Source organism: Lonchura striata, chromosome 2 (assembly GCF_050655825.1).
Source record: "Lonchura striata isolate lonStrDom1 chromosome 2, ASM5065582v1, whole genome shotgun sequence".
NCBI lineage: Eukaryota > Metazoa > Chordata > Aves > Passeriformes > Estrildidae > Lonchura > Lonchura striata.
In genome coordinates this window covers 28,130,276-28,154,014 of record NC_140704.1, presented here as the reverse complement: position 1 = coordinate 28,154,014, position 23,739 = coordinate 28,130,276, and the positions used below count along the sequence as shown (strand labels likewise).

Genomic DNA, 23,739 nt, shown 5'->3' with positions numbered 1-23,739 from the left:
GGCTTTGACTTGCACCCCACCTCTGCTCATCTCTCTTCCAAGAGTGCTCTCAGTAGCTTAAAATTCAATCTAGCTTGAATTATTCATGCTCAGTGCATCAGTGACTACTATATAATTCACCAGTCTCGTCAAACAATGTTGCTTGAGAGCAGTAGGGAAAGGAGGTCAGCCTTGCACACAACTCCACGTGCTCTGTGCTCCGCAGCACAGGGGGAGCACACACCTTAGGACAATACAAGAGGAATTGCATCCAGAGAATGGGATGAGGTATCCTTGCTCCTCTCCCAAAAGGTCTCTGTGTTTGGCTGTGCAGCGTCCCAAAAAGGCCAGTCTGGTACAAATGGCGTTGGGCTGACAGTCTATCATAAGAAACATCTTTTCAGCAAAAAAGGAACAAATATACTCACTTGAGAGACAGAGGACACGCAGCAGGACTGCAAAGATCTCCCTTATGGCCTGCCCATTTGTCACCATGCTAGATTGCAGAAATTGCCTCCAGTATTCAAAGAATAGTTTCAACTCCCAGCACATTAATCCTCGATGAAATTAGAGAAACCGTTTTAAGTTTACTGTGTAATTGTCTAATTAAGCAGGCACCTTTACAGCAAAAGGGCCTTTCAGGTAGCTTAAATACAAAAATTTAGTAAATACAAGCACTCTCTGGTACTCTAGCCTTTCTATTTTTTTCCTCAAATGAGCATATTATTGTAGGATATTTACAAGTCCTTCCAAAATGAGGTTTGTAGTATAACTGTGGGCATAATTTTATCTGCTGCTATTAAAACTCCTGTCTTACAAAACTCAGTACCTACACCTTTAAGATTAATTTCTTATAAAAAAACTCCTTGTAGTATTGCTTCCAGTAAAAGAAGCAGGATGTAAAATTCCTCCTAAAGGGCTCAATCTGTTACAATACTCAAAATAAATAGTAAAAACATGGCCTGGGCATGGAAAAGATCCAAATTTCACTAACGAGGTCTGTTTTTTGGTTACCCTTTAAAAGGGGTAACTACAAGGCTCAATAGCAGAGCAAAAACTAAGCATTCTGATAGAAATACATAACAATCATTTCTTCACCTTGTTAAGCCTATAGCAGACAGACCACAGGTAATTAGCCTACATCCCTACCACATCCTACAAATTAATTTATTCTCTGGTTTAAGGCTTGAATTATGTAAGGCTTCTGAGCAGTTTACCTCAAAACCAGACATAGCTGACATTTGCCTCCCAGAAGCACGAAGTTGTTATTTTATCAGTGCCAGCTGTATTCACTGGCTTAGAAAACCAAAGGCATTGTTGCGTCATGAGGTCTCAGAAAGAAAAATCTGGGGCTGCTTGTGGTCTCAGCACAAGCCTGAAGAAACATGGGTCTGGACATGCTGATATAAGCAGCTAGGACCCTAATTTACGTGATCTTCAGCAAACCTTACTTGTCCTCCTCCCTGCTCCTCTCTCAGGTTTGCTGAGCATCCCCTCCCTTGTACTCAATCCTTTCATTCAGTGCTTCAGGGCACATGATTTTCCATCAGATTCCTGATCTCTCCATTGCCATGGTGACTGCTGAGACACTTCTGATGCTTCCTTCCACTTTTTACTCCCTCCTAAGATGTTATCTGCCCTCTCAATGGCCAACCTGTAATCTACAAGTCCTGTTTCCTTCCTGTCTGCATTTTGAAATTTTTCCTACAGAATTTGATATCTGGATGATTTCACTAACAAAATTTGCTCTCTTTGTGCATATGCTACCCTCTCAGGTAAAGAACTTGATTAGTCCCATTTACCTTCAGTTTCAGTAGAAGATATATTCTCCCACCTAAACTCTTTCCTAGTAATGCTGCTTTTATCTCTGCCACAAATGTCTTAAATGTCTATCCAAAAAAATATGATCAGGTGAATGTAAGTTTCCTTTGTCATTATTCTTTCCTTCTGACAGAAAAAAATTATTAATTTTTAAAATTTGTTATCTTTTGCTTCTAATTCTCTCTCTTCCAAGTTTCCTTATGTTCACAGATTGTTTCTTACATACATCAACATCTTGTGGTTTTTTCTAATTCTAAGAAATTTAAAACCTACAAAACATCAGGGCAATAAAGGATCATCTCCTGATGTCTTTAATCCTTCATCCATGTATTCTAAACCCAAAAGAATGCAACACCTTTAGTAATGACAGAAAATAAGCCTTATATGACATAACCACCATTCACATGTACTCTTCTGCCAAGAAGGTCAGAATCTGATGTGAAATCTCCTAAGGGAGTAACAGAGCTGATAAAATGGAATATTTATTTATTTATTTATTTACATGGATTTGAAGGACCTGTTAATTAAATGACAGTTCCATTTTACCCACTCCTGTATGTGATTTGTATCATTTAGAGGCACATCTGTTCCATATCAGGTGAACTTCTCCAGCTTAGCAGTTTTACGGCTTTGCCACTTATTTACATGTTTCAATTCTACAATCACAGGATGTATGTTACCAATTCTTCAGAAAAAAATTATAGTTAATACAATGCAAAGTAGTGTGAATGTGTAGCTAATAGTACATGCAGAAAAAATCATACCATTGCAACCTGAAATGAAGTACCATTTGAATGAACATAACAAACTCATGGCTTTCAGATGGAAAATGAAAATACATACTTGAATAAAATCCCTCTGTCCTTGTAATCTGAGTATGTCATTGTTTTAGAAACCATGGGTGACACCTTTAAGAGGTTTAACTGGTGATTTCATTTATAGGTTGACTATAGTAAATCAAATAAGGCCAAGATCCAGCTTCTCAAGCTGGTTATTAATGTCATCAGGGGTAATTAATTGAAACAAAATTTTTTTACTTAACTAAACAGAGGTATTGAAATTATTTTCATACCATTTCTTGTGTTATTGGTCTCTAATTTAAGACCATAGGTGGGAAAGAAAAAATTAATTGTTATGAAGCTGCACTTTGTGATGATGTATTATGTTTTAAAGGTATTTAGAAATAGATATATTCTTCACTGAGGAAAAGCAATATTTAAACTCACTCATTTTGCAGGAAGATGCTGCAAGGCAAGGGAAGTCAAAGCTGTATATTCCAAGATTCATTTCTATGTTTTCTTCATACACTGTCTTAATAATGTTTTCTCTTCCTGAAGGTATGTTGTGGCACTAAAAAAAAAGTGGTTTTGAAGCAGCATTAGCAGAACGTCCTGGGTGCATCAAGTGAAGTCAGAAGGATGGACTAGAAAAAAAGGAACTAACACTGCTTTAAAGAAAAGCGTATCTTCATCGTACTAAAATATTTCATTAATTTATTCAGGTTTCATCATACATTTCACACTGAAAATTACTTTTTTCTAGACTAAACCAGACTAGTCTAATATCTTCAAGAAATTTCCTTTTCTTTTGATGTAGCTATGCTATACTATGGATGAAATGCGCAATGATTTAATAAATGTGACACAAGAAATGTCAAATTGCTTTTAATTTAATGCAATATAACATTGAAAACTCATTGATATGGCTTATATCCATATTAAGGCCCACAACCCTGCTTAGTTTCCTGAAGAACTTTTTTTCCCCAGCACAATATATTCCAGTCTGTGACAGACACACTTCTTTATTAAATAAATCTCTCCGCTTCTAATTTTTCCTACAGCAATTCCACTTATCCATGTTTTCTCATGTGCTTTGCTCCACACCAGTTATACTATTGGTGTCCGCTTCTAACACTTTTAAAGCAGTGACTTGGCATTTGTTCATCTAAGTGAACAGCAAATTTCAGCCAAAATCTTTGCTGTTGGGTCCACGAATGTAAGATAGTTGGATCCAAATAATGGCATCATATTTCCCAAGAGAACTGGCATCACAAATCTTTACATGGCATATATTTTAAAGGCTCAAGAAAAGGTCCTATTATCTTCATTGAGGAAAAGTAAAATTCAATCTCATTTGTATTCAGTTTTTGCAGTGCACCAGAAGATGAGATTGTATCCTCCATGCAATTATACTACTTGCTTCATGTTATTTATAAGGAAAGTACATTATATTAGTGGGTTTAAGAGGAATTATTTTAGAAAAGAGAGACACAAACATTGATAAAAGTCATTACAGAGTTTGAGGAATTTGAGAGTGTTTAGAATATTAAGGGACAAAAGTGGCATGAAATTTTATTAATTGAAAAATAGATGAGAGAAACAGTTGTTTGAACAGTCATGGAATTTTTTTTTATTCATTTTGGCAAGATTTACTAGCAATGAAGCAAAAAAAGCCAATTCTTAAATAGAATTTTAGGCCACCATTTAAAAATTCCAACCTATGGGTATGACTGAATAATAGTGAAAGCACAGTCATGATTTCCAACTGGATTGTATAGTTTTTCACATAGCTAAATAGTAGAAGTCTATGCCATGTTTACAGAGCTACACTAAAAAAGCAAGCTATTCTCCAGGATACTGTTCTCCCAGAGATAATCCTGATTATATGTAGACAAAATCTCTTTTGTAAATTCAGAATTAGAAGGGGAAAGAGAAAATATCTGTCAATTTAGAAGAATCCTTCAGTGCACTGCCTCTAGGTATCTCTTTGGAAGAGGGATCTAGAAGTCCTTTGTAAAAGATGGACTGCTCCCACATCAGACCACCTGTTCCAGCACAGGCAGGACCTTACTGGTTGGACCAGCTGCACCATTTCACTCCAGTTGTGTTACTAACCTTGCCACTGGGGGGATCAGGTTATGGACTACCAGTTAGCAAATGCTTCATACACAAAACCTTTTGGGGCATGAGAAGATTGGTTTGGGCTCCATCATTAAATCTGTGCATTTGCTCTTCCTTTTGCTAGGACACACATGACTGTTCTGAGCACAACTGTTCCATGGGTAATTGCAAAGCCAGGCAATAACCACTGATCACTGGTCACCAATCAATACCACTGCTTAAGCACAGGATGAAGGCCAAATTACCCTAAGATGCAGGCAACCAGCTTTCACATTGCAAACCTTCCTGTCTCTGCTGACTGTTGAATTCCTGCCTTTCTACAAAATGTACATATCCATCTTCCTTTCTGACTCATGCTTTGCATTCAAAAACTGACCCCAGCAAAAATCAATGCCAGCCTGTTAGAGGCTGAATCCGAAATTATTTAGGAACTGTCACAGAAAAAATCATCTTAGGCAACTGCTTGTCATTGAAAACCATCACAGGCACAATGTTCATCCTTTCATTTAAGCACTGCAGCTATATCATGGACATCTTATGATTCTCAAAATGTTAGCAATACATTTGGATCCATATTCACTCTCAGTCATTAGAAATAAAAGATGAGAATCTGCTGCAGAAATATTTTGTTCTCTGATCTTAGAAATATTAACAATAAATGTGGTCTCATATATATATTGCTAATATACTACATTTTGAAGAAAAAAAACAAAAGTCTTGTAAGAGTTCATATAAATTGTGAAAAAATTAAATGAGAAAAATCTGTGGGCAAACTTAATATTTTTGTTTTCTCAATGGTCTTTGCTCCCAAGAAGTACTTTAAATAGAGAAAAATTTCTCAGTGGGTTGTGCAGAAGATTTAAGCCTTTTAAATTAGGTAGAATGCATAATTCAGTGCTGGGATATCATAAACACATGTATTTGCACAGCATATATTGTGCATAATAGCTACCTCACACATGCAACCCCCATTCAGATTTATTTATGTGCACTGACCCTTATTGTGGAAGCAATGAAGAAAATATTGACATACTTATCTGAATTGATGTTTCTGAAATTGAGAATTATGAGGGAGATGAAAATTCATCCCCTGATTAGCAGAAATAACACTAACAGGAAGAATTTCAAATGTGCATCTCTGGACACTGTGAATTCCAAGAGAGGGGTGTAAGCATTAAGATACTACAAGGTTAATAAAAGAGGCAGGTTACTCCACAGTATGACTGAGAACAAAATCCTAATTTACTTGCATGATACTTATTGATGCAGGGGCTTTTCTTCTGTCACTTGCTATGAAGAAAGTCTAGTGTTCAGGTTTGTCAGAAATCATATGATGGATTTTACAAGGACAGATTTTCATGCTCACTGAATATAATACAGATATCAGAGGCATTTCATGCTCATTTTTTCCAATGTTTTGGATGTTATGATGGCCACTGCAGTCCCTTCCCACAGCTGCCAGTAACCACTGACACATCTTCCAAATCACAGCATTTTGTTGTCCTGGCATTTACATTACCCACCTGTCTTCAGAGTGGTTTGATTTTATACCTGAGAAACCACAGAGCAGCCTATTTTTTGAAAGCAAGGGGGCTTGTAATAACCCACATGAAAAAAAAATGCATGCTTGGTTTGTGCCCACAATTAGACATATATAATATGACTAAAGTTTAGTAATTCAAATATTGGAACTATTTCAAAGACTCTTGTGACAGCATGTAGAAAGTGATGTAGTCATCTTTTTACTTCCCATCTTCAGTACCATTTCCATTTTAAGTAATCACAGCAAAGTATGCTTTTAAAGAAATTAAATATGTGCTTATAGCCATTTTTCTCACAACACCATTTACATATACTAACCATGAGTCCTTGATAAATAGGAATAGATAATGTCTAAAGAAGTAGCCACTTATCTTTTACCTAGTTTTCAAAGAAATCCATAATTTTCCAAAAAATTAAAATAATAATGAATGCTCCTCTCCCTGAAATCTTCTTATGATCTCTGCCAAATACAGTGCAAAAAATCTGGGTGATAGTCATCTCTCTAGCACTGGCAATATTCTTCCAGTTGGAAACCAAGAGCAAAGTATTTTTTAGTCCTATTAAAACTCTGACATACATACTTCACAACAGAACATGGCTACACGTGATTAAACTTTCATTAATAAATCACAAGACACATCAGTTAAAAGACATTATGGATGTGGAAATTCATTACAGGTCTGCAGGGAATTACAACTCAGGTTTGTAAATTGGAAATGCAGTTCAGTCACTCCACCCACATTGCTCACAATGGTAATGCTGTCAAAGGGCAAAAGCCAGTGAATAATGAGGAAAAAAAGATCTGGAGGTGAAGGTGTTACTTCTTTTAGCATAAACAATGAAAAATTAAGGCTCTTTAATGTAAGCATATTTGTTTAATAGCATGGGTCAGTGAAACCACACTTCAAGCTGACCACAGAGATGAGAATGGGTGAAAGGCAGGAGACATCAAGTCAGGGTCATGCATGGATCTTCAAAGGTATGTAGGATTTTCACCCAATCATTTTAAGTCATTCCTTTTCCCTGTTCACATTCAGACTGTTACAACCATCATGTTTGCCTTCAAGGTCTTTTCAGTTCAACACTGTGCAAATCATGTTTACTTCAAGCACTGCTGCAAATTGTTATATTTATTATGATGCTTTGAATTAATGCTTTCACCTCCACATCATGCTAAGCAGCCCTTCACAAGCAAGAACCAGTAATTAACAGAGACAAAGAGAAAAGAGAGAATGTGCAGCAAACCAATTTCACTTTGAAATAAGATGATCAGGTAAATTTCAGGGGAATTCATATTAGTGAAAAAAAGTAAATCTCAGTAAGATATTAACAGAAAATTCTACACTTAAAATAAGTTGTGAACTGATGCAAGATGATAAATTTCATTCTCTATTTAATTATTTATATGAAATATTTTTGAAAGGCCATGGACTCTTCCACAGTGCTTTCATTATTTATGCAGTTCTATATAGAAGTTAAAAACAGAGGAAATCTTCTGATACATTCTAAATGACTTTTAAAGGAGAGGAAAAAAAAAGCCTTATGAGATTCAGGGACTTATTGACTGTATAAATAAAGTTGTGACTGCATTATTTTTTGGATGTATACCAAGTCTATTGCCTCTCCCAGTTTAATCCTTTCCCAGTTGAAATCACAGTGGAGCAGCAATATGAAACACTGAAAATGTGAAAATGTATCAACAAAAAGAATATCAAAACAAATAACAAATCCAGGCCAAAGCAAGCAAAGAAAACACCCCTCTTTCCTCTGAAAAATACAATGGTGTTTAGGAAGTTGTAATTAAGGGTATAAACAATTGGGCAGAAAAAAAGTATACTGGAGATGAGAAAGCTCTAGTGAAACCTTATAGCAGCCTTCCAGTACTTGAAGGGAGCATGCAATAGACTTGGAGAGGGACATTTTACAAGGGCATGCAGTGACAGGATAAAGGAAATGGCTTTAAACTGAAAGAGGGTAGATTTGGATTAGACATTAGGAAGAAATTCTTTGCTGTGAGGGTGGTGAGGCACTGGAACAGACACTGACCAGAGAAGTTGTGGGTGCCCCATCCCTAGAAGTGTTCTAGACCAGGCTGGATTGAGGCATTGAGCAACCAGGTCTAGTGGAAGATGTCCTGATCTTGGTGGGTGGCTTGGAATAAAATGGTTTTTAAGGTCCCTTCCAACCCAAAACATTCTATGATTCTGCAGTTGCCTAAGAGGCTGAATACACTCATTGATCTCACTGAAAACTAAACTCTTTTTTCCTGATGAAAAGTTACTGTTCAGTCCTATATACACAATTGCTTGAACCAATGCATGGAGAGAAGCTATACCATGCACCCAACACAGCCCTCAAATTATGGGTTGCAATATTAGTTCTGCTTTAATTTATGGTGGAACCACATGTTAAACTATAGAAAAGCATCTTGTGGTCTGAGACAGCCTCCTTTACTTTTATGAAATACAAACAATCTGGTTCTGCCGCTGCTGGGAATAGATAATGCTGCATTAAAACCATGCCATTCTTCTATTTATTTTTTGTTTGTGCCTTTTTATTAGGTTGTCTCAGAGCACTTTGGGAGTCAAACCTGTAAATGTCTCTTATTCTAAAATAAACAGCACTCAGCGTGACACAAATGACATTTTGTGAGGCTCCAGGAGGGAGTAAAGTAGCGCTGCCACAGAGTTCCTTCTTCCTCTCTAAATGTCATTACTCTGTTTGATATACTAACATAAATCACTTATCCAGTTGGACAGCACAGCAGGTCACTCTAGAAGGGATTTCAGATAATGAAATATGTTTCACACACATAAACACAAAATACAAAGCAATGCCAAATGGTTCCTAATACTTACTTACTCAGCACTCCATTTGCCAGGTTTATTGTTCATGTACATAATAAACTTGATTGCATGCTGCAGTAGCCTTGTTTATTGGTTCAGCCATTTGAACTCATTCCATATTCATTTTGGTGTTCATCTTTTTTTGTTCACATATTGTACAGAATCCAAACAGTTTAAACAATATTGTGTGCATACTTGGTGGAGTACGTATGAGGAATATACTGAGGTTATTTCCCTGTACCTTATTAAGAGCAAATAAAAAGATCTCAAAGAATATAAAACGTGCATTCCAGTAGTTTTCTGTGGGATTTATGAGTTCTATTCAATCTTTTGTCAGATATATCAAAAATACAAAAGCATCTACATTTATATGTCAATCAGGCAATACCATTCAGATAGAGGTCCATTGTACCCATCTCTTTTGTCAGGCAAACTGTCACAATCCAGAAATGCCAGACAACAAACCAAACCAATTTCCACCATTAGCATTCAATGAAGACATAAAAAAAAAAAAAAAAAAAAAAAAAAACCAAAAAACAAAAAACAACTCCTCCAAATACTTCAACGGAAAAAGCATGTGATGTGTTATTCTATTCACTGGCCTATGTGCCTGCCCATTTTATCCATTTTGATTTTAAAATCCCTCATTTTTATTCACTAGACAGTATAATGAGAAAGAAGAAAATGTAGTGAAATGTTTTCAGTAAGTTTTAGAGGAAAAGGAAATGGCCAGAGAGTAATCTGAACAAATAAAATAACTAAATTCTTTATTCCCTCTTGTCTGAGTAAAAGAAATATGGGATTTTCCAATCTCTTGTTGCATTCAGCAAGTTTTTGTTTTAAATTATCAGATCAAAGGACTTCTCCTTCCTTCATGGAAGAAATGTTCCAAAACATCTTCAAAAGAATAACCTTGGCATCCTTCTTAAGTCACCTCAAAATTTCACATTTCATGACTGCTACTGAACATTTGATGTCCAAGCAGTTAGCATGACATTATTGCTTAAGGCATCATCTCTCTGTAATTCTCTTCTGCATTCCTGACAGTTTTGGTTCTGTTTTTGTACTCATTCTAGGCTTGCACAGGGAACATGAATACTTTTAGGGCACCATTTCTTACTGAATGCATTGTTTTATTTTGGAGACCAAACCCTGACTTGCCTTTTAGTGCTATCACAGTTATGTTCTAAGAACACTGTCCCTTCTATCTTCTGTTAGGGAAAAAGCCCCAGATGTGCAAAGCAGTTGGCATTACCTTTTTTCTTCAAATGTCTTTGAAGCTAGGAAAAGTTTAAAGCAATATCAAAACCACATCATCTGACAAGATGAATATATTTTTGAAGTATTAGTAAATTAAACCAAATGCTTAATGTAGATGTCATTAATTTAATCTTATAGTTGGGCAAGTGCAACCAAAACGGACATAAGAATTGCATTCTAAGAATTATAAAGCTGGCAGCTGCCACATGATCATAAGGATGGGTGCAATTCCATAAGCTAATGTATGGTCTTAGGCTGCTTGTTTGTCCTAGGCATTCTCTCTCCTCCTATCTTTTCTGCTACTTTCAGCATATTTAAACATATTATTTGCAATCTTTAAGTTCTGCCCATCTCCTCATATTACAGGAGAAAATTAAATAGCTGCATTTGATTTGCTTACAGAATGAGGATCTGTACTGATTTACTAGGACTGCCTACACTTAAATTCATTTTGCATGATGAGAGGCAGAGCTAATACTTTTATTAGTGAAGCACATGCTACAGTGCAAATGTCATCGTTCTGCTTTTGGTACACAGTATCTCTGTGTGAGGTGGCATTGTGTAAGCTCTCAGACATCAGCAAGGCTCTGGTTCTGGCTGCTTGTGCTATGAGGTATGATTATGGTTTATTAAAAACACTGTTTACAGTCAACTGCAACACTGAGACATCATAAAAATATTATGAAGAAAAGGAAAAGATTGAAAGATGCCCTTTCCCCTCTGAAAAAAATACAGAAAAAGGAATTCTCGTAAAATATCAATAACAATAGCACACAACACATTTTACTCTATAGTTTTCTGCTTTCAGCATTTAAACTTAAAAAATACTGTGGCATCTATCTGTGAAGCAGATTTTTTAGGCACTATAGTTACAAAGCACTTGATGCCTTCATAGATTTCTAATCAATGCATATAAATACCTTTGTTGCACTCTGAATTAGTAAGCTCTTTGGAACATTTGCAGTAATGTAAATCATTAATGTCTTATTTAATTTTCTAACTGATTAATATATTTACTTTATAATTGCATAAAACCATCCTGGCCAGTTTTTATGGCCAAGAATTTATGAGCATGGCAACTATAATTTCCACATTTATTATGTTTTTGCCCTGTTGTTTTTAAAATAATTTTACAAGCATAAACCTTAGTAACATCAACTAAAATTTTGCCTCTTTTCCAGTACTAGAGTGCTTTTAGATTCTTGATGCATTTGGTTTTTTCCTAATGATGGTTCTGCTTAGTTTATATTTCTCTTTTGTCCTGTTGACTACAGGATGGAATATTTCATTTACATTATTTCAGATAACTCACTTTCAATGCTGAAGATGGCATTTTCCAAGGATACTAATCATGTTCAATTTTAATGGCAACATTTAAAAATAGCATTTACCACACTACTTTCAGTTTTGCTAATTTTTGCTACAGAGAAATTACTGTCTTCTCCTAACCATCCTGAAGAATTGTCACCTGGGAAACAGAGTAGCAGTGCTGTTATAACACTTTCTATAGCACTACCATAACTAATGCAGAGGGAAAATAAAGGCTTATCTTATATTTATGTAGTAAACCTAAAAGTTCAGATAAAATATAGCAACTACCAGGAACACAGATTATTTTCTGTATTGTGTGAAATGGTTGGTAAACAGTTTTCCTTTAGCTAATGAAAAGAAAATCATAGAATTCATGAAACCATTTACCCCATACTACTTGTTTTACAAGATTTTAATTCCTCTTACTATGCAGCATTATCTGAAGATGCTGGCAGATGGAGAAAAGTAATGTGTAGACTAGAGCCTCTAGCTATATATATATATCTTGAAAATTCTATCTTGCTGAAAAGAGTTAAATATCTATCAACTGTTTAAGAAGAAAAGGTTGTGACTTCTGCCTTTTGTAAAAAAGTGGGATCAAATTTTCAATGTGCAAGGATATAAATGGAGATTTACACAAAGATAATAAAGTCGAGAATGTGAAAACAAGGTCAAGTCAGCATGTGGAGATAGATGTGGGATTAAACAAGTGTTGATAGATATGCAATTCTCAGCAATGGGTACACACATGGTTTCTCCTGAATTCAGAGCTGGGTGGCCATTTGCTAAAAGCAATCTGCATCTTGCACCAGAGATGGCATCACAATTTAAAGGAATGAAGTAGCTCATCAAGCTTTAAAAGTAAGAGGGCATATTAAACAGGGAAAATTCACTTTCTAGTTCTCACAGCATGACAGCATCTGTTGTGGAGATTTTTAGAGTACAGACTGATACTCTGATGAAAAGTTGGCAAATAAAATATTTAGCATCTCTTTGAAAGTTGATGGGATGATTGAGACTAACCTGGTGGATAGCACACTCTAACTGCTGAAACAGCAAACCTGCTCAAATTGTAATAGTTACTGCTGATCCATGTCTTCCTTTCAGACCCTCAGACTTCCTTTCAGTGGCCTGGAGTCCCAGAGTTGGTACTGTGGTTTGAAATTTGCATTGCATAAAGAGAATACAGAAGCTCACTCATCATCAATTACATCTCTGAAATGCCAACATCTGCAGTGATTAAGCAAGCAGAGTGTAAAGTTCTGGCACAGTTGCATCTTTTTGTATGGGTTAAATCCCATAATTAGAAGTGCAACTAGCTCCTCTCTGAAAATCACCAAAGAGTGCAAATCTCTAGAGGAAAGCTGAGCCTATAAAGATCAACATTTCATAAGAATATACATTAAAATACTTTATATTTGAATTAAGCTAAAACTTTACAGTACTAGTAGCCTTACTACTGTGAAATTATTTTCTCTTGCTGCTGGTTCAAAGTAAGTCTATGCAGACACTAATAGCTGGATTCTATTCTTTTATCACCAATAATTCTAAGGTATTGTTTTCTCAGCAGTTCATTAATTGCCAAGATGAAAACAGTGTTCATTTATCTTACAGAAGATAATTCTCTTTGAGAATCACAAGTTAACTTGAGTATGGTAGCCATGTCTTCAAAACTCCCCTTTCCACTTAGAAGGAACCATTTCATCAGCTGGCAATTTTGGACCTCAGGTCATCATTTTGGAATACACCTGTGGAAGTAATGCTCCAAGATGTTAAATGTCTTAAGTTTAAGCTGCCAAAGATGCATCTACTTTGAAGTCATAATTATCTACTTTGAAGTCATAATTGGCAAGGAAGCCATTTTCAACCAAATATTTAAGAGCAAAAATGTGTAATTGCACATTAATTGTAAGAACTATAAACAAAGATTCATTCCAACTCCATTAAGTTCAGCTTGAAGTGGAATGATCATCAGAGAGGGCAGCCAAGAAACATACTTAGATTAATTCATCTGATAGATCTTGGAGGAGCTCTGTATCATAAATGAACACTCTTTTCAATGTGCCTTTTAGAGAAATATCTTTTTTGTCCTGGCTTAAATTTTATACAAGGTTGTCTTTAATGACTGTATGTAAGTCTTAAGCCTGCATATACATCTGTATATATATTAAAAATCGATCAAAAAACGCAATTTTTTTCTGACAGATCTCACCAAACAAAGGATATAAGGAATTTCATATAAATTATTTTATTTAGCAAATCAGAAAAATATTGTTGTAAATTAAGAAACCTTTTTAAGAACTGGAATTGAATGTAATTAAGGAAACTAAATTATCATCTACATTATTAATTCAATTAATTGTTTGTATGTGTATGGATACTCTAGATGTCATCAGTCATGCACAGAACATAGCATCTTCAAGAGGACAGCCCAATGTATCTGTAACAGGCCACTGCAGTAAATCAGTATCTACCACAAGTCATTACTGTAGAATCTATCTTAATTATTACTTTAACATTATTGTGAGACCTATGCTTTGACATTCTAGTCTTTACAAGCATTTTATATTTTAGTATTTTATATTTCAGTATCTGATATTTAAAAACATTAGTTATATAGATGTGTTAGTGTTGTCTCCAAGCTGTTTTCATGGGCTGCTATTCTATCAATGGGTGTAAAAGTAAAGACAAAACAAAAAAGTCCACAGGTATATGTTAAAATAACATACAGTTAATTATTTCATTATTAAATAAAAAAGCTAAGATGTCCTACGTTCAAGAGGATGAAAGTGCTATACAAAATTTCTAGAAGGTTTTCATGTACAAATTAAGTAGATGTGACAATATAAATGCAAGGGTTGTTTCCTCCTTATTCAAGCAATTATAATATATTTAATTTTTCCCCTTCTACATTCTTCTCACTATGAATCCAATGCTAAGTATTGCTTTTTGCTTTCTAAACCAACACATTTTAGAACTATGAAAATTTACAGCTGAGAATAATGACACAGATTTATCAACAAAACAGAGTTACTGAAATGCAATACAGCAGAGTGTAGGCCTCACAGAAAAGGACTATGCAAAAAGAAGCCCCTTGAATCTTGCTTAGCAAGGTACACATTTGATTATAATTCTCTTCTCAGGTCCCACTGACTTCAAGATGAACGTGCATTTGACTGCTTGGGTGCACAATTGTAGGATCCAAGTTCTTGAAATAAAGCATGTGCTTCCAGGCCATATATAACATGAGTTATGGTTTACCTTAGTATGCCTGACTGCAAATTGTGAGTGTTCAGAAGAAACTCAGCAAGCTGTGCAGCTGATGGCAGGGCAGAAAATGGTAACTTGGCCAAGTTTTGCAGTGTAAATTGTTCCAACTTATGAGTCCAAGCAATTAAAACACTTGTGCACTTCTTTGCTCAGACTAAAATTCCCTAGGTAGATGCAACTGTTCCTACACATGCTGCACAAACTGCCAATGTCTGAACAGGTTGATAGCAGTCTTGCTTAAGCCTTATTAAATCCAGGAGCACAGGAAAACAGTGCTGAAGTCTTGTAGAGGTCTCAATCAAAAGTCCTTCAAAGGCATCCAGTCATAGCTCACACAATTTCAAGGGGTTCTTTTTTTAGGCTAAAAGGCTGTTCACACTGATATTTTTATCTGGTCCTTTAAAGAAATTAGTGGCAAAATCTGAAAAAAATGCTTCTCTGCAAATTCATGCAGCCTTTCAAACCTCTTGGGGATGAGATTTTGGCATCTGATGAGAGAGGCTCAGCTGTGTCAGAGGAACACCTGCATATGCTTATGAGCATAACCACAGGTGTCTGGAAGCATGTGCAGCATCTTGGGAGCTAAGTGGCATCTCAGGGTGGTACCAGATTTTTTTTTTTGGTCTTTTTTTTTTATTTTGGTTTTCTTTTTAAGGTAGGTGGCATTACAAGAATGAATAGCATCCTAATAATTCTGCACATATAAATGTGAGTACCAGCATTTCATTTTCTTTCATAGATGGTTCTCAGATATGTTGCAGAAAAAAAATCAGTTATTTCCAATTTCTTTTGTCATCAAGTGGGTTTTAATGGGAATATAACAAATCAGAAGAAAAGTAGACAAAGCCATTGATACTAGTATCTACTGGAAAATTTGTATATTTATTATTTAGCGATGCTTAGAATAATAAGATCAACAAAAAGAATTTGGACTTCACTCTAATATCCAGGCATATAGTCATATAAGCTGAATACAACTTGTGGGCACTTGCATTGTCTTTTCGCTATATTGTTTAGCACAAGCTTTCTGTGTTTTAATAACCAGAGACTTTACGAAAAATACAGTCCCAAAAAAAATTCTTAGAAAACAATTTAAGTATATAAATGAACAATCAAGATCAGGACAATAACAGTATTTCTCATAACTTTTCTACAAAGTTTGTATGTATATACTACTGTGAATCTCCATATTTCCTTCCTCCTTACTTCATCTAACAAGCCATCCTCCAAAATTTCCTTGTTGCCATGTTAGCTCATACTGATTTCTGATATGGCTAGCAAAACTTCCAAGTCTACTTATAACTATATGGCCACTTGTATTTCCTTGAAATTTACCCATATGGCCAAGGCAATATTTTCATTTATTTTTGTGTTTTAACATGAAATTGAATTAATCAGATATGCTTATGCTAAGACTTAGTTCCATTTTTAAACTGATGTCCTCTTAATATATGTATATAAGGCCAGCTGGTAATGTATAATCAAAATATTTCCAAGCATTCTCTGAAGAAAAGTTACAATATCTTGACATCATATTTCCAAAAACAGTGACTATTCTACAATTAAGTGTTATGAGAGAAAATTTAACTGTTTAATTCAAGAAATACCTATCAAGCTATCTTTCTCATTTATAATGTTTTTTCTTAGGCTTTCATACAAATAATCTTTCCCACACAGTGTGTGCTTTCCATTTTTATTCCTCACTAGATACAATTACATTATCCCCAAGAAACGGGAAGTTTTCAAAATAAAAGCATGCACAGGATGAAAACATAACCCACATCAAATATTCTCTTAGAGTTCAAAAACCCTAAAAAGTCTAATAAAACTCAATGGTTTCTGGTTCTTGGTCATCCATGGATAGCTCCTGTAACGTACTCAGTCTGCTGGTTACTTTGCTCATTATAGCCTACTTTCCATGTCCTTGGTCTCTAGTTCATACACCTGCATTTGCATTTTGGCACAGCTTCACAGAGGAACTTGGGAGCTGTGGTTAAGTCTGCCCATGATTTTTTTTTTTTTGCTCTTGGAAGCACATCATTTGTCTTTCAGCTATCCTGAATAGCCTGAGGTAAAACACACCTCAAAAGAGGATGAAAACTCATCATCCTGCTGAGGGAGTCAGCAGCAAGCTCTGCAGATGGGCTGACACCTTCCTGGCTGAATGCATTCTTAAATCTTTTTGTGAAGTAGCCCTGGCACACCCATCCATGCTAGTAGGGAGTGATTAGTGAAAACCAGGAGATTCTACATTGTGACAAGTAAAAAACCATGCCTGTGGATTTTCAAGTAGGTTTCATATATTATTATTACAAAAACGATCATAACCACAGTGTGTGTACTCTAGTAGGTAAACTATGAACATCACACCAAACTATGCCTTCTCTCTTTCTCCTGGCAAAAATAAATGGATAAACATCTCATATATGAATTGCAGAAATATAGAGCTCAAGGGTTTTCTTTTTCTTCCCAATTTCCTAGGCAAGTTCTAAGCTCATTATTCTGTACCTAATGTGTGATATGACAGTGATGGCATTCTCTCTGCTTTGGAAGCACTCACCTAGCACTGAAATCTGATCTTGTTGCAGATTTCAAAGATTGCAGTGCTGCAGTACTGAAAGGACATGTCTAGGGACATAAAGGAAACTGGTGGCAAAAGAGGAGAATTTTAGTACAATTGCAAAATAGAAACTTGCACCTTCCCTGTCTATCATAACACCCAGACTGGAAATTTGTACAGTGTAGAGAATAGTGGAGGGGAAAGTTGTGCCAACTGGAATGTTTACCCTACATCAGTGGATGCTTTCTGAGTTTCTAATGGAGTCATAAGTCCTTAATAGTTTCTAAAAATGCCCACACACAATTTTATTCTTGTTAGATAATTAAAAGCTGCACACTTAATATTTTCATTTAGACTGCAGTGTAATCTTGAGCCAAATGCATCTTGGTGTAGTTTCACTCACTTCATTTAATTACACCAAGCCTGAAGCTGGCCTTTTATAATTGTTTCCTGACAAGAGTTTTAAGTATGAAGCAATAAAGATCACTGCAAGTGCAAATTCAAAATTACTGTATTGAGTTAAAAGCTAGAGACCTCTGGTTGAGTAATTAAATCTCCTTGTTCCCAGCATAATTGTTTGAGTCTGACTCAGTTTGTTCTATTTAAAGGCTAACTGGAGACTTGCAGTATTGAGGTTACTTCAACAAGCTGGTATCACACTTTCCATTTAGCAAACAGAGAATGCTACTAAACTTCATTTGCACTTTGTAGTGCTAGGAAAGAATTTTGTTGGTTGTTAAGAGTTGTCTTTAATTTCACAACTCAAATCCTCACATAGATTTTTCTTTCATAGAAATATGTCTTTGCATTATTTTATTCCTTCTCTGCATCTTTAAAGATAGAAAAGCCATCACCCTTCCCCCCCAGCTTCTATGAAGGGCCAAGTGCAAGCAATGTAGAACCTGAAAGCTCCTATATGTTTTGGGAATCAACACTACCATATAATTAGTTAAGCTTAAACCATAGTAAAAAGGATTAAAGAAATAGGTCAGGCTAAAAACCAAGAAAACCATCAGGATATGCACTTAGCCCACCTGTTTCCTTGCTCAGCTTCCTCTATTAATAAAAATTTTAAAAATAGCACAAAATCAGAAAAATTAGCACCACAGAAGGCTAACAGTGGTGTATTGAAATCACTACCATATGACAGCTTCTTCAACCTCAGATTAGGCAGCCAAGTGATCAAAAATAGACACAAAAGCAAACCAAACAATATACATTATTAGAAAATTAATAGATAATGAAACAAGACATTGTGCCACAGTACAAAATTTGTGCTATAAGAGCATCTCAGAAAATGCAGGTCTGCTCTCCATCTCAAAAAGATCCACAGAGGGCAGTGACCCTTATCAAATATATGAAATGGCATTAGAATTAAGAATAACTAAGCTTATTTGAAGTATTCAGCTTGGAAAACAAAAAACCCTTACCTCTTTGTCTATGTTCTCCTACACTGATTTCTAGAAAACACCTTTTTGTCACTGCCTGTGATGAGCACTGAACTACCCAGGTATTTTTCCTTTATATATGATTTGCTCATTCCTACAGTGCAGGAATAACCCCATTTAGTGCTCCTTCTCTCTCCAAGTACTGACTCTGCTTCTCGAGCAGTGTCTGACTCTTGCTTTCTGTGGCTTGCAGCTACTTTGCTGAGCAGCTGCAGCTTAAGCAAGCAAGTTTAAAGACAGGTCTTACAGCACAGCTGAATCACATTGCAGATGATTGACACAGTGGAAATTAACCAGATTTAGTGCTGAAAATTCCCAGATTAGCTTGAAGAATCCATGTCTTTGACAATAATTTTCTTGTCAAGATTTCCCGAGTGTTATGTCACAGTGCAACAAAGGCAACCCACGGATGCACTACTGACCATTTCTACATTCTGTGGTTTTGGAATCTTTGCTGCAATGCTTCTTAGCAGCTGGCTCTCTTTGATGTCCTGAAAACACACCACAAAGCTGTTATTGTGGTTTAACCCTTGCCAGCTACTAAGCCCCAGTGGGCTTGCTGACTGCTCCCCAGTGGGATGGGGGAGACAATCAGAAGGGTAAAAGTGAGAAAGCTATTTTGTTGAGGTAAAGCGAGTTTAACACACGAAACAAAAACTATGTGCACAAACAAAGCAAAATAATGAATTAATTCACCACTTTCCATGGACGTGTGAGTATTCAGCCATCCCCAGGAATGTGAGATCTAGCCCCATACTAAGTACTGTGAAAAAAATTAATTCTATCCTAGCTAAAACCATCAGAGCAGTGATAGTGGCTACTCCAGGAGTCATGTGAAGATTGCCCATTTAGATAGAATTTGCTCATCACATTTATCTCATGTGCTCAGTATCACCAAGTGGCACCAGTGCCCTGCGCCTTCCTTTGAGATTTAAAGATACACAAGGCCACGGCATTCTCAAAATGTGTTTAGAATTCCTCCTGTGCAAAAGGTGAAAAAATACTCAATTAAAAAAAAAAAAATCTTTTCTTCTTAGACTTTGGAGAATTGTCTCTGCAATAAACTTCAAGCAATGACTATGAAACAGGCTGAGCTGTAACATCAAAATTCCCAACACTTTTTCCTGATACCCACCCCCTGTCACATAGATTGCAACTGTGTCAGGAAAGCTGTAGAAAGAATTAAATTTCTTGGGCGGGCTTTGCCTTCTAAATGTAGAATTAAAAGAATTTCACTGGTTAGGGACTCAGAGTGCTTTGAAATTGCAAACACTCATCAGCTTTCGGCAGGAGAAAAGCTTTAAAGGTACAGTAGTCATTTTAAGACCATCTCAAATATCCTTTTCTTGTTCCAGAAGGCAATACGGGAGGAGGGAGCATTTGCTTTTTTCATTAGTAGATCATACATCTGCAGCACTTGGAGTGACACAAGGGCCAGCAGTGCTCCCCAGCTGCATAATTGCATACACCCTGAGGAGCATTTACCTGCTTTCCAGATGCTCGTTCTTTTTTTTTACAGAACAAAAAACTTGACCATTCTATCATTACTCCCCTTTATGCTTTAAAACTGAGTAAGTCAAACTGTACATTTGGTGATTTTACAAAAGAAACCCCAAAAGAGTAATGAGGTCAAGGAAGTCAGCAGGAAAGGTATAACAATATCAAAATGAGGCACAAACCTTCAGGCCAATTATCTAAGGCCTGATCTTGGCAATGCTAAGTTCAGTGGCTCTTCCTTCTGGGTAGACAAACACTCTCAGCTGGGTTGCCCTTGTTCAAAGTCATTAAGGCTCAAGCTACTATTTTCTGAAAATAGCCCGAATCTAGAAGGCCACTGATCTCAGCATTTCTCTATGGAAGAAAGATTACTGATTACTGATCTTTCCTACAAAACTCAATTAGGAGCAAGATTATGGCTGTAGAAGGGCACTACAAAGATGAAAAAATTATATATATCATCTACACCAGTTTGAGAGAGGCTTCGCTGTGGAGATTTCTCAAAGATAGGCACAGAGAGTGCAGGAAATATGAAAAAGGTGTCATCCATGTACTTGTATTCAGGGATGCTGCCTATATGCTTGTAGTATACACCAGTCACTATCATAAACCAACGTGGCGTGAGGGCAACTGGACTGGGGGACTTTGGCACTCTGAGGTAATTAGTACACCCCCTCTCAAACCTCACAGATTATGAGGTTTATGCCACAGAATCCTGACTCCTATTTCCCCATCAAGAAACCAGTCCTTTTGGTCTCCCTGTCAGCAACATACCATCCCCAGCTGGTCAGGCAGCTGTCTGGCATGCCATGCCCCAGAGAGTGAGGGAGAAGATGGGATGCAGCACTAGAGCTGAGGGATATTTCAGCTGGTAGGGCACAGCTCCTTGTTACAGGCTGGCACTTTGGTCCCTCCCCTGTATGTCCTCAGTCACACGCTCTGATATGCTGTCACTTTAGGCAGATACTTCAAAATCTGCAAACACTGTTAGCAACATTCTCCTTCAGAGACTATTCCATATCTTCTGCCACTGCTGTTCTGTCACTCCCAGTGCAACTTGACAAGCTGCAGACAGCAGCTGTGAACATTAGATAGTCCTTGCAAACTCACAGAGAAATGATACTGAAGAACTGGTAATAATTTTTGAGTTGTTTTAACACTTAATTCAGCACAGCATTTAAGCTGCTCTGGACCTCGACCATTGGAGGGTGACACCAACAAAGACTTGTTTGTTGACATGAACATGAACTTTTTCTGTAAATCATCTAATCAGCAGGACACAGCCCAGGGTTACAATAAACAATCACACAGGTCTCTGCACATGGCCAGACAACTGTGCCACTGAGATTTTCACCTTTTTCTATGTATGTGGAATTGTTCTTTTTGAATGGGAAAGCAGAAAAGTACTGATATCTTGCTATGTAACATAGTCAAATTTATATATTTTGCAGTCTGACAGTACAACCACAGAACTGTATAAAGTTTATGCAGGCTAGTGTTTTTCTGGTTTATTTCTTTCTTTCTCAAACACAAAGACTATGCACAGTAAAAAATGAACTAAACACTTTTTAGAATAATTAAACATGAAGCAAAATTGTGATATTCAATGAGATTGCTCTCCATAGAAGATCCATATGCTATAATCAACTCTTCAGATTGCATATATACTTCAGAGTAGATGCTCAGAGAAAGCTTTCTAGAATGAGAACCAATAAATGGATTCAGTTATTTGGCTTTTCTAAAATTGCCGATATGCTATTAAAGGTGATACACAGTCTTCAAAGCTTCTGACAATGAAGAAGAAGCATTTACCATTATGCTGGAAATTGCCTTTTGATAAAATATATGATGGTCTATATGTGTGTCTGGAAAGCCTATTAAGCTGATATCAAAGTAATTCTTGCAAGTATTAATGCTGAATATCATAGATAATTATGAATATCAAGACCTTATTTTTCACTCTGCTTTTATATGTGCAGAGGAGTAGAAAATCAATCAAGAATGTCAGATTTTAATCACTCTAATAATTAAATAAAGGCATTGTCCCAGCTCTCTGATACACTATTCATAAGTACACATTGCGCTTCTGTTAAGAAAGATGATAACTTTGGTAGATCATTTACATTTGACTAGTATTTCCCTAGAGATAAAGCTCTTGGCAGAGAACAGAAATAAAAATTTGGAACTTATATGAAAAAGTAGTAGTAGGAGAATAAATGCCATTTTTTATAGTATTGGTTGCAAGTACCATGGTAAGATGGCACTTAAGTTCCTTTTGATGAAGAAAATGTAAGAGTCAGTGACAACAAATAAACTGCAACTATTTTGACTTAACTTCCAAGTTTTGCATGTGAGGACCATACAGCTCATTGCCCTAAATATGACATGAACATCGGTGGGGGTTCTACAAATGATTTTACATCATCATGTGGCCACATTACTGCAACATGCCCACACAGACAGATTCCCAGCATAGACAACCTTAGATATATCACTGGCACACTACATGGTCATCTACCTGTTCAGAAATCATTGCAGAACCAGGACCTCTACACTTAAAAACACCCATTAGATTGCACTTCTTGTTGGCAATATCCGTTCCCTCCTCAAAAAACAAGTCTGAAAAGGTAACACTATGAATGAGACACTGTCATGCAGAGACTTTAATATTACCTGAATACTTGATTCACTGTGTCATTTGCAGCTTTGTGATTCTAGGATTTCAGCAGCACTGTACCTCAGAAATCAGGAAAAATGGTGGATCTTTGTCTTGCTGAAAACCAGGCATCCAGAGCTTGTCAAGTAAAAGAGATAGTATGGAGCTTATCTAATTTTTGAAGGAGTCACACTCACATAAATCTTCCTATAATGACTCTTATCTAATGCAAACTGTATGAAGTATTCCTAGAATATAAAATAAGAAGACTACTTCAAAACACACACAGTAATTCTGAGGGTAAGAAATATAGATTATGATCTCCATCAAATAAAATTATTCAGGATGACATTTGCAAGATAACTTGATTCAACATTTTTAACAAGATGCACTTATTAATGACTATTTATTAAAAAAAATACAAAATTGTCAGAAAAAAATTGTTCATATTTATTAAATGTAACACAAATTTCAAACATTATAAGTAGCCTAAAATCTATTTGATCATGTTGCATTTTTAAAATCACATTTCCCAAGTGCTGGGTTCACTTTGTCTCCAATGTGTCTAAACTCCAAAATTAAAGAAAAAATCAGAACAACCTACAGCCCAGTCCTGAAACTGATGTATCAGATAGACTGATTTCAGCTG

The 23,739-nt window shown here is 36.1% G+C and overlaps 1 protein-coding gene across 1 annotated transcript in view; it reads right to left on the bottom strand.

The window, feature by feature from the left end:
- The window catches only part of LOC144247308 (uncharacterized), a 242,899-nt gene that overhangs the window by 126,945 nt on the left and 92,215 nt on the right, over window positions 1-23,739 (bottom strand). Inside the window, exon 3 of the mRNA XM_085573120.1 lies at window positions 408-23,739. This exon is cut by the window's right edge and continues 74,721 nt beyond it. The gene's annotated coding sequence lies outside the window, so the exon portion shown is untranslated. The remainder of the gene's footprint in view (window positions 1-407) is intronic.